General features: G+C 56.1%; 1 long non-coding RNA gene across 1 annotated transcript; it reads left to right on the top strand.

Moving 5' to 3' along the window:
* The first annotated feature begins 7,363 nt into the window (after window positions 1-7,363).
* On the top strand, window positions 7,364-9,399 carry LOC144307301 (uncharacterized). Its single transcript, XR_013374201.1, has 3 exons — window positions 7,364-7,449; window positions 7,752-7,821; window positions 9,331-9,399. It is a non-coding gene; the product is annotated as an uncharacterized LOC144307301 (long non-coding RNA).
* The last annotated feature ends 659 nt before the right edge of the window (window positions 9,400-10,058 follow it).

A 10,058-nucleotide genomic window follows, 5' to 3' on the forward strand; every position in this document is an offset into this window, starting at 1 on the left:
CCCCCCCCCCCCACCCCCTCTCCGCCCCCTCCCCCACCCCCACACCCACCCCCACCCCCACCCCCCCCACCCCCACCCCCCCCCTCACCCTACCCACCCCCTCCCTCCACCCTACCCCACCCTACCCTAACCCTAACCCTAACCCTAACCCTAACCCTAACCCTAACCCTACCCTAACCCTAACCCTAACCCTAACCCTAACCCTAACCCTAACCCTAACCCTAACCTAACCCTAACCTACCCTAACCCTAACCCTAACCCTAACCCTAACCCTAACCCTAACCCTAACCCTAACCCTAACCCTAACCCTAACCCTAACCCTAACCCTAACCTAACCCTAACCCTAACCCTAACCCTAACCCTAACCCTAACCCTACCCTAACCCTAACCCTAACCCTAACCCTAACCCTAACCCTAACCCTAACCCTAACCCTAACCCTAACCCTAACCCTAACCCTAACCCTAACCCTAACCCTAACCCTAACCCTAACCCTAACCCTAACCCTAACCCTAACCCTAACCCTAACCCTAACCCTAACCCTAACCCTAACCCTAACCCTAACCCTAACCCTAACCCTAACCCTAACCCTAACCCTAACCCTAACCCTAACCCTAACCCTAACCCTAACCCAACCCTAACCCTAACCCTAACCCTAACCCTACCCTAACCCTAACCCTAACCCCTAACCCTAACCCTAACCCTAACCCTAACCCTAACCCTAACCCTAACCCTAACCCTAACCCTAACCCTAACCCTAACCCTAACCCTAACCCTAACCCTAACCCTAACCCTAACCCTAACCCTAACCCAACCCTAACCCTAACCCTAACCCTAACCCTAACCCTAACCCTAACCCTAACCCTAACCCTAACCCTAACCCTAACCCTAACCCTAACCCTAACCCTAACCCTAACCCTAACCCTAACCCTAACCCTAACCCTAACCCTAACCCTAACCCTAACCCTAACCCTAACCCTAACCCTAACCCTAACCCTAACCCTAACCCTACCCTAACCCTAACCCTAACCCCTAACCCTAACCCTAACCCTAACCCTAACCCTAACCTAACCCTAACCCTAACCCTAACCCTAACCCTAACCCTAACCCTAACCCTAACCCTAACCCTAACCCTAACCCTAACCCTAACCCTAACCCTAACCCTAACCCTAACCCTAACCCTAACCCTAACCCTAACCCCTAACCCTAACCCTAACCCTAACCCTAACCCTAACCCTAACCCTAACCCTAACCCTAACCCTAACCCTAACCCTAACCCTAACCCTAACCCTAACCCTAACCCTAACCCCTAACCCTAACCCTAACCCTAACCCTAACCCTAACCCTAACCCTAACCCTAACCCTAACCCTAACCCTAACCCTAACCCTAACCCTAACCCTAACCCTAACCCTAACCCTAACCCTAACCCTAACCCTAACCCTAACCCTAACCCTAACCCTAACCCTAACCCTAACCCTAACCCTAACCCTAACCCTAACCCTAACCCTAACCCTAACCCTAACCCTAACCCTAACCCTAACCCTAACCCTAACCCTAACCCTAACCCTAACCCTAACCCTAACCCTAACCCTAACCCTAACCCTAACCCTAACCCTAACCCTAACCCTAACCCTAACCCTAACCCTAACCCTAACCCTAACCCTAACCCTAACCCTAACCCTAACCCTAACCCTAACCCTAACCCTAACCCCTAACCCTAACCCTAACCCTAACCCTAACCCTAACCCTAACCCTAACCCTAACCCTAACCCTAACCCTAACCCTAACCCTAACCCTAACCCTAACCCTAACCCTAACCCTAACCCTAACCCTAACCCTAACCCTAACCCTAACCCTAACCCTAACCCTAACCCTAACCCTAACCCTAACCCTAACCCTAACCCTAACCCTAACCCTAACCCTAACCCTAACCCTAACCCTAACCCTAACCCTAACCCTAACCCTAACCCTAACCCTAACCCTAACCCTAACCCTAACCCTAACCCTAACCCTAACCCTAACCCTAACCCTAACCCTAACCCTAACCCTAACCCTAACCCTAACCCTAACCCTAACCCTAACCCTAACCCTAACCCTAACCCTAACCCTAACCCTAACCCTAACCCTAACCCTAACCCTAACCCTAACCCTAACCCTAACCCTAACCCTAACCCTAACCCTAACCCTAACCCTAACCCTAACCCTAACCCTAACCCTAACCCTAACCCTAACCCTAACCCTAACCCTAACCCTAACCCTAACCCTAACCCTAACCCTAACCCTAACCCTAACCCTAACCCTAACCCTAACCCTAACCCTAACCCTAACCTAACCCTAACCCTAACCCTAACCCTAACCCTAACCCTAACCCTAACCCTAACCCTAACCCTAACCCTAACCCTAACCCTAACCCTAACCCTAACCCTAACCCTAACCCTAACCCTAACCCTAACCCTAACCCTAACCCTAACCCTAACCCTAACCCTAACCCTAACCCTAACCCTAACCCTAACCCTAACCCTAACCCTAACCCTAACCCTAACCCTAACCCTAACCCTAACCCTAACCCTAACCCTAACCCTAACCCTAACCCTAACCCTAACCCTAACCCTAACCCTAACCCTAACCCTAACCCTAACCCTAACCCTAACCCTAACCCTAACCCTAACCCTAACCCTAACCCTAACCCTAACCCTAACCCTAACCCTAACCCTAACCCTAACCCTAACCCTAACCCTAACCCTAACCCTAACCCTAACCCTAACCCTAACCCTAACCTAACCCTAACCCTAACCCTAACCCTAACCCTAACCCTAACCCTAACCCTAACCCTAACCCTAACCCTAACCCTAACCCTAACCCTAACCCTAACCCTAACCCTAACCCTAACCCTAACCCTAACCCTAACCCTAACCCTAACCCTAACCCTAACCCTAACCCTAACCCTAACCCTAACCCTAACCCTAACCCTAACCCTAACCCTAACCCTAACCCTAACCCTAACCCTAACCCTAACCCTAACCCTAACCCTAACCCTAACCCTAACCCTAACCCTAACCCTAACCCTAACCCTAACCCTAACCCTAACCCTAACCCTAACCCTAACCTAACCCTAACCCTAACCCTAACCCTAACCCTAACCCTAACCCTAACCCCTAACCCTAACCCTAACCCTAACCCTAACCCTAACCCTAACCCTAACCCTAACCCTAACCCTAACCTAACCCTAACCCTAACCCTAACCCTAACCCTAACCCTAACCCTAACCCTAACCCTAACCCTAACCCTAACCCTAACCCTAACCCTAACCCTAACCCTAACCCTAACCCCTAACCCTAACCCTAACCCTAACCCTAACCCTAACCCTAACCCTAACCCTAACCCTAACCCTAACCCTAACCCTAACCCTAACCCTAACCCTAACCCTAACCCTAACCCTAACCCTAACCCTAACCCCTAACCCTAACCCTAACCCTAACCCTAACCCTAACCCTAACCCTAACCCTAACCCTAACCCTAACCCTAACCCTAACCCTAACCCTAACCCTAACCCTAACCCTAACCCTAACCCTAACCCTAACCCTAACCCTAACCCTAACCCTAACCCTAACCCTAACCCTAACCCTAACCCTAACCCTAACCCTAACCCTAACCCTAACCCTAACCCTAACCCTAACCCTAACCCTAACCCTAACCCTAACCCTAACCCTAACCCTAACCCCTAACCCTAACCCTAACCCTAACCCTAACCCTAACCCTAACCCTAACCCTAACCCTAACCCTAACCCTAACCCTAACCCTAACCCTAACCCCTAACCCTAACCCTAACCCTAACCCTAACCCTAACCCTAACCCTAACCCTAACCCTAACCCTAACCCTAACCCAACCCTAACCCTAACCCTAACCCTAACCCTAACCCTAACCCTAACCCTAACCCTAACCCTAACCCTAACCCTAACCCTAACCCTAACCCTAACCCTAACCCTAACCCTAACCCTAACCCTAACCCTAACCCTAACCCTAACCCTAACCCTAACCCTAACCCTAACCCTAACCCTAACCCTAACCCTAACCCTAACCCTAACCCTAACCCTAACCCTAACCCTAACCTAACCCTAACCCTAACCCTAACCCTAACCCTAACCCTAACCCTAACCCTAACCCTAACCCTAACCCTAACCCTAACCCTAACCCTAACCCTAACCCTAACCCTAACCTAACCCTAACCCTAACCCTAACCCTAACCCTAACCCTAACCCTAACCCTAACCCTAACCCTAACCCTAACCCTAACCCTAACCCTAACCCTAACCCTAACCCTAACCCTAACCCTAACCCTAACCCTAACCCTAACCCTAACCCTAACCCTAACCCCTAACCCTAACCCTAACCCTAACCCTAACCCTAACCCTAACCCTAACCCTAACCCTAACCCTAACCCTAACCCTAACCCTAACCCTAACCCTAACCCTAACCCTAACCCTAACCCTAACCCTAACCCTAACCCTAACCCTAACCCTAACCCTAACCCTAACCCTAACCCTAACCCTAACCCTAACCCTAACCCTAACCCTAACCCTAACCTAACCCTAACCCTAACCCTAACCCTAACCCTAACCCTAACCCTAACCCTAACCCTAACCCTAACCCTAACCCTAACCCTAACCCTAACCCTAACCCTAACCCTAACCCTAACCCTAACCCTAACCCTAACCCTAACCCTAACCCTAACCCTAACCCTAACCCTAACCCTAACCCTAACCCTAACCCTAACCCTAACCCTAACCCTAACCCTAACCCTAACCCTAACCCTAACCCTAACCCTAACCCCTAACCCTAACCCCTAACCCTAACCCTAACCCTAACCCTAACCCTAACCCTAACCCTAACCCTAACCCTAACCCCTAACCCTAACCCTAACCCTAACCCTCTAATCCTAACCCTAACCCTCTAATCCTAACCCTCTAATCCTAACCCTAACCCTAACCCTAACCCTAACCACATCCTCCAGAAGACTCCCTGTGGATCCTGAGCAAGCTGTGCTCCTGTCAACCTGGACCTGGCCCCAATGGTCCCAAAGCCTCCCCGCGTGTCCTGAGGAGCCAGGCCCCTCTCAGCGTGGATGCGACCCCCACATGGCTGTTTCTTGTGTGTTTACTAGGGTAGGACTTCCAGCGCTGAGAGGGGACCCCCTTGGCTTGTTCCTGCTCTTAGGGGAGATGATTTTAGGTTGTCACCCTTGAGGATGACATTATCTGCGGGCCTTCCTACATGGCCTTTTCTCTGTTGAGAGACATTTCCTCAAAACCTACTATGCTTTTTATGTTGTATTCTGTCAAATGCTTTTTCTGCAACTCTTGAATGGATCGTATGCGTTTTGTCCTTTCACTTGCTTTTTGTTTTTAAAGATGTTATTTATATATCCTTGAGAGACAGAGAGAGAGAGAGAGGCAGAGACACAGGCAGAGGGAGAAGCAGGCTCCATGTAGGGAACCCGATGCGGGACTCGTTCCCGGGACTCCAGGATTACGCTCCGGGCCGAAGGCAGGCGCTGAAGCGCTGAGCCCCCTGGGCTGCCCCATGTCCTTTCTCTGGGTAATGGGATGGATCGGGCTGACTGATGGCCAGAGGGGCCGCGGGGGGGCAGGTGGGCAACATGGACGAACAATAGGAAAAGCTACAAGCGTCTGGTTCTAAATAAAGAAATCCCAGAAATTTAGAAAGTACAGCCTGGCAACAGAGTCAGTACTGTTGGGACAACTTTGTACGGGGACAGACGGTGATGCCACTTCTCGTGGGGAGAGCTGAGTGAGGCACAGAATTGTCAAGTCACTAGCTGTAGCCCTGAAACTACTGTCATGTTGTGTGTCGACTGTACATCAATAAATACCAAGGAAAGGGGGTTTCCGGTAGGACTCCCGGTGGGTCCGTGAAAGGCATTTACACTGTCGTTACACACACAAAGGCACCTCTGCAGAGGGGATCAAGGTGCTCACGTGTCTTCATGTTAATTTTTAGAAGATTTACTTGAGAGAGGGTGCAGTGAGGGGTGGGTGGAGGGAGAGGGGGAAACTGGAGCGGACTCCTCACCCACAGGAGCCCGAGACCCACGTGAGGCTCCACGCCGCAACCTCGAGATCCTGACTTGAGCCAAACTCAAGAGTCGACGTGGAACCGACGGAACCACCCAAGAGCCCCTCAAATGTTCTTAACTGCACCCCCATGCTGTGAACCCTGAGAGGCGGGGGGGCATCTGTGACCCCCAATCTGCCTTGAAGGGCGGGAGGCCTGCAGGGCCCATGGATGGGAACTGAGGATATGGGAGGGTGCCTGCATCCCCTTCCTGCCGACGTGGGGACAGGACCCTCCCCCGGGACCCTCGGCCTTCAGGGTGAAGGGCTAAGTGCTGATTGGACCCCGCCTGCCCACAGTGATGATGTGGGACCCCACTCTGGGTGGAACTGTGGTGCCCCCGGGTTCCACTGCTGCCTGGTGCCCACTCTGTGTCCGCAGACCTTCGGAGGCACTCATGCTCCAGATCTGCCTCACAGCGACCTGACTCTCTTGCTCTCCCCAGTAGCTCAGTACTCATCTCTCCTCAGTACCCCAACTCTCCCACTCTCCCCAGTACCCCAGTACTCTCACTCTCCCCAGTACCCCGGTACTCCCACTCTCCCCAGTACCCCCACTCTCCCACTCTCCCCAGTACCCCAACCCTCCCACTCTCCCCAGTACCCCAGTGCATAAAGAGGCGGCACTCACACAGCGACAGGTCACAGGTGAGTGGCAGCTGATCCCTGCTCCCCGCGCGCCACAGTGGGGCCTGTGGGTCCAGGTGGGGGCACAGGCCTCCCGTGCTGGGCTCCACAACACCCAGACCCCCCATGCGATGACCGTGAGCAGCTCCTACAGCCCTTCCACAGCCCCACGGGGTGAGAGCGGCCACCCTGCTGCCCCCGTCCAGGGAAGGAGGCTGCAGTCGGAACTCAGGCAGCTCCCCCGGGACCCCCGCTCCCCTATAAGCCCTGTGCTGTGCAGGCACCCAAGCCATGACCTTTCCAGCCTTTACTAGACACATGGACCCCGACAGGGGTGACTGACACCCCCCATCCCGCCCTGTGCCCGCTGGGTCTGCCTGGCCCGTGAGCAGGCTTGCTCTTCATGCACTGGAACGTGGAGTCCCTCGTGCTCCCCCAGGCCCCCCTCAGGCTATTCACACATCGCTGCCCTCAGGGTGGGGAGTTTGGTCGCACTCTTGCTGGCATCAGGTTTTAATTTTGATGAAGTCCAGTCCGTCGCTTTCTCCCCTTGGTCGTGTGTTTGTGGAATCTAAGAGAAACCTTCAATCCCTGCCCCCTCCCCCAAGCCCACAGGGACACTCGCTGGCCGGCCCACCCACCACCATCTCTGCGCCAGCCCCGGGCTGGGAGATGTCACCCCCGAGCATCAGGTAGGCAGTTCCCCGGAGCCCCTGGGTCCCCCGCCTGTGTGCTCCTGATACCAGGGTGGGAGCGCTCTGTGACCCCAGCGTGACGGCATGTCCTGGGACAGTGGCTGGAAAGGTGGGCTGTAGGTAGGCAAGGGACAGACAGGCAGTGAGGGCCCGTGTGTGATGCCTGTGCCCCTCGGGGCTACGGGGTTGTCTCCGGCTCCGGTCAGACAGCGGGGGACCTGCCCACGGGGAGCACCCGGACACATGTGTCCTCGGAAGGTTCTCATGCGCCGTCATTCTTGGATGTGTTTGGATTGCAGCATGACGCAGGAGGACCCAGAGACCCTGCTGGCCTTGCAAAGGGCCAATATCGTGGTCCAGTACCATCAGGTGAGGCCCAGAAGGGACCATAGACACTACACACCCACGACAGGGGGACCATACCTGCAAGAGCAGGTGAGGCTCAAGAGGGGATCAGAGCCAAGGATGAGCCAGGTCAGCCCAGACAAGGACCATAGTCACCAGGAACAAGTGAGACCCTGGGGATGGTCCCGGTGTCAGTAGCAACTAAGGGTCCATCCTGGATCCCAGTCATTAGTAGCTGAGGAGCCCAGTCACCAGGTCCAGGTGAGCCCAGGTGGGGACCAGAGTCACCAAGTTCAGGTGAAGCCAAGGTGGGGACCACAGTCGCAGATCCACCTGTGGCTCAGGTGGAGACCAGAGTCACATAGGTGAAGCCCAGTTGGGGACTAGAATCACCAGGTCTGGGTGAGGCCCAATTTGGGACCAGAGTCACCAGGTCCGGGTGAGGGCCAGGTAAGGATCAGAGTCACCAGGTCAAGTGAGGCCCAGGTGGGGACCACAGTCACCAGGTCAGGTGAGACCCAGGTAGGAACCACAGTCACCAGGTCCAGGTGAAGCCCAGTGGGGGACCACAGTCACTGGGTCCAGGTGAGGCCACGGTGGGAATCACAGTCACCAGTTCCAGGTGAGGTCCAGGTGGGGACCAGAGTCACCAGCTACAGGTGAGGTCCATCTGTGAACCACAGTGTACTGGGTCCAGGTGAGGCCCAGGTTGGGACCACAATCACTGGGTACAGATGAGGCCCAGGAGGGGACCAGGGTCACCAGGTCCAAGTGAGGCCCAGGTGGGGACCACAGTCACCAGGTCATGGGAGCCCAGGTAGGGCCCATGGTCACCAGGTGCAGGTGAGGCCCAGGCAGGGCACCACAGTCACCAGGTCCAGTGAGAGCCAGGTGGAGACCAGAGTCACCAGGTCCAGGTGAGGCCAAGGTGGGAACCACAGTCACCAGGTCCAGGTGAGGCCCAGGTGGGGACCACAGTCACCAGGTCCACGTGAGAGCCAGGTGGAGACCAGAGTCACCAGGTCCAGGTGAGGCCCATGTGGGGATCACCGTCACCGGGTCTGGCTGAGGGCCAGGTAGGGATCAGAGTCATCAGGTCCAGGTGAGGCCCAGGTGGGGATCAGAGACACCAGGTCAGGTGAGACTCAGGTAGGGATCAGAGACACCAGGTCCGGGTGAGGCCCAGGTAGGGATCAGTCATCAGTCCAGCTGAGGCCCAGGTGGGGACCACAGTCACCAGGTCCGGGTGAAGCCCAGTGGGGTACCACAGTCACCGGGTCCAGGTGAGGCCCAGGTGGGGACCACAGTCACCAGGTCAGGTCAGGCCCAGGTGGGATCGTCACTGATAGGTAGAAGCAGGTGAGGCTGTCAGGCTGCGCCCACTGGGCAGACAGGCCCTTCCTCTTGTGCCCGGCCAATCTCAGAGGGTTGGCGCTCCCTCAGGATTCAGGGGAGGGAGGAGCCCTTCTGCTCCCTCCTGTCCCCATTTCCCTGCTCTGATCGGTCCCCACCACGGAGCCCCCTCTGTTGCAGGCGCACCAAGCAGGGTCTCCGCAGGACCTGTCACTGTGCAAGGTCACCGACCACCAGGGCTTTCTGAAGTAAGTCCCCTGCAGTGAGTCCCCTCCTCATCCATCTCAGGGGGGTTGGCATTTGCAGGAACACCTCTCTGGAGGATGACCCCCCCCCCAGGTCGGGACCTCGTCCCCTGGAGCCCTCTGAGGGCCATGTCTGCGCTGGGCTGCAGCTGAGACACCCTGGGGGATGACCCGGGACGTGGGCAGGAAGGGAGCTGTGCCCGGGGGAGGCCCTTGGACACTCAGAGGAGGGGCCCCCATGCCTGCTTCGGGCAGGCCCAGGTGTCTGCCTCCTGCATCCGGCGGGGGGGGTTGTCCAGTCCCTTCAGCAGGGGATCCCGCCTGTGAGGGGCTCTGGGGCCAGGGCGTGCTGTCGGTAGGGGGACGGCCTCGTCTGGGGCGAGTCCGCAGGGGTGCTCTCGCCCACACCCCCCAGCCAGGGCCCCCACAGTCCCGAATGCTTCTGCGGGGCTGCAGGTAGATGCCGGGGACCATGCCAGGGCAGGGGGGGGCACAGAGGGAGGGCCTGACCAGGCAGGAGGAGGGAAGAGGAGGAGGGGGCTGCCCTGGGCGGGAACGAGGGAGGAGACAGCCCAGTGGCCTAGGTCGCAGGGGACGAGGCTAATGGGTCAACAGCCCCAGGAGAACCTGATGGAGGCTGGAGACCCCAGGTGGGGCCCCCTC

The sequence above is a fragment of the Canis aureus genome, chromosome 38, assembly GCF_053574225.1.
Source record: "Canis aureus isolate CA01 chromosome 38, VMU_Caureus_v.1.0, whole genome shotgun sequence".
In the NCBI taxonomy this organism is placed as follows: Eukaryota; Metazoa; Chordata; class Mammalia; order Carnivora; family Canidae; genus Canis; species Canis aureus.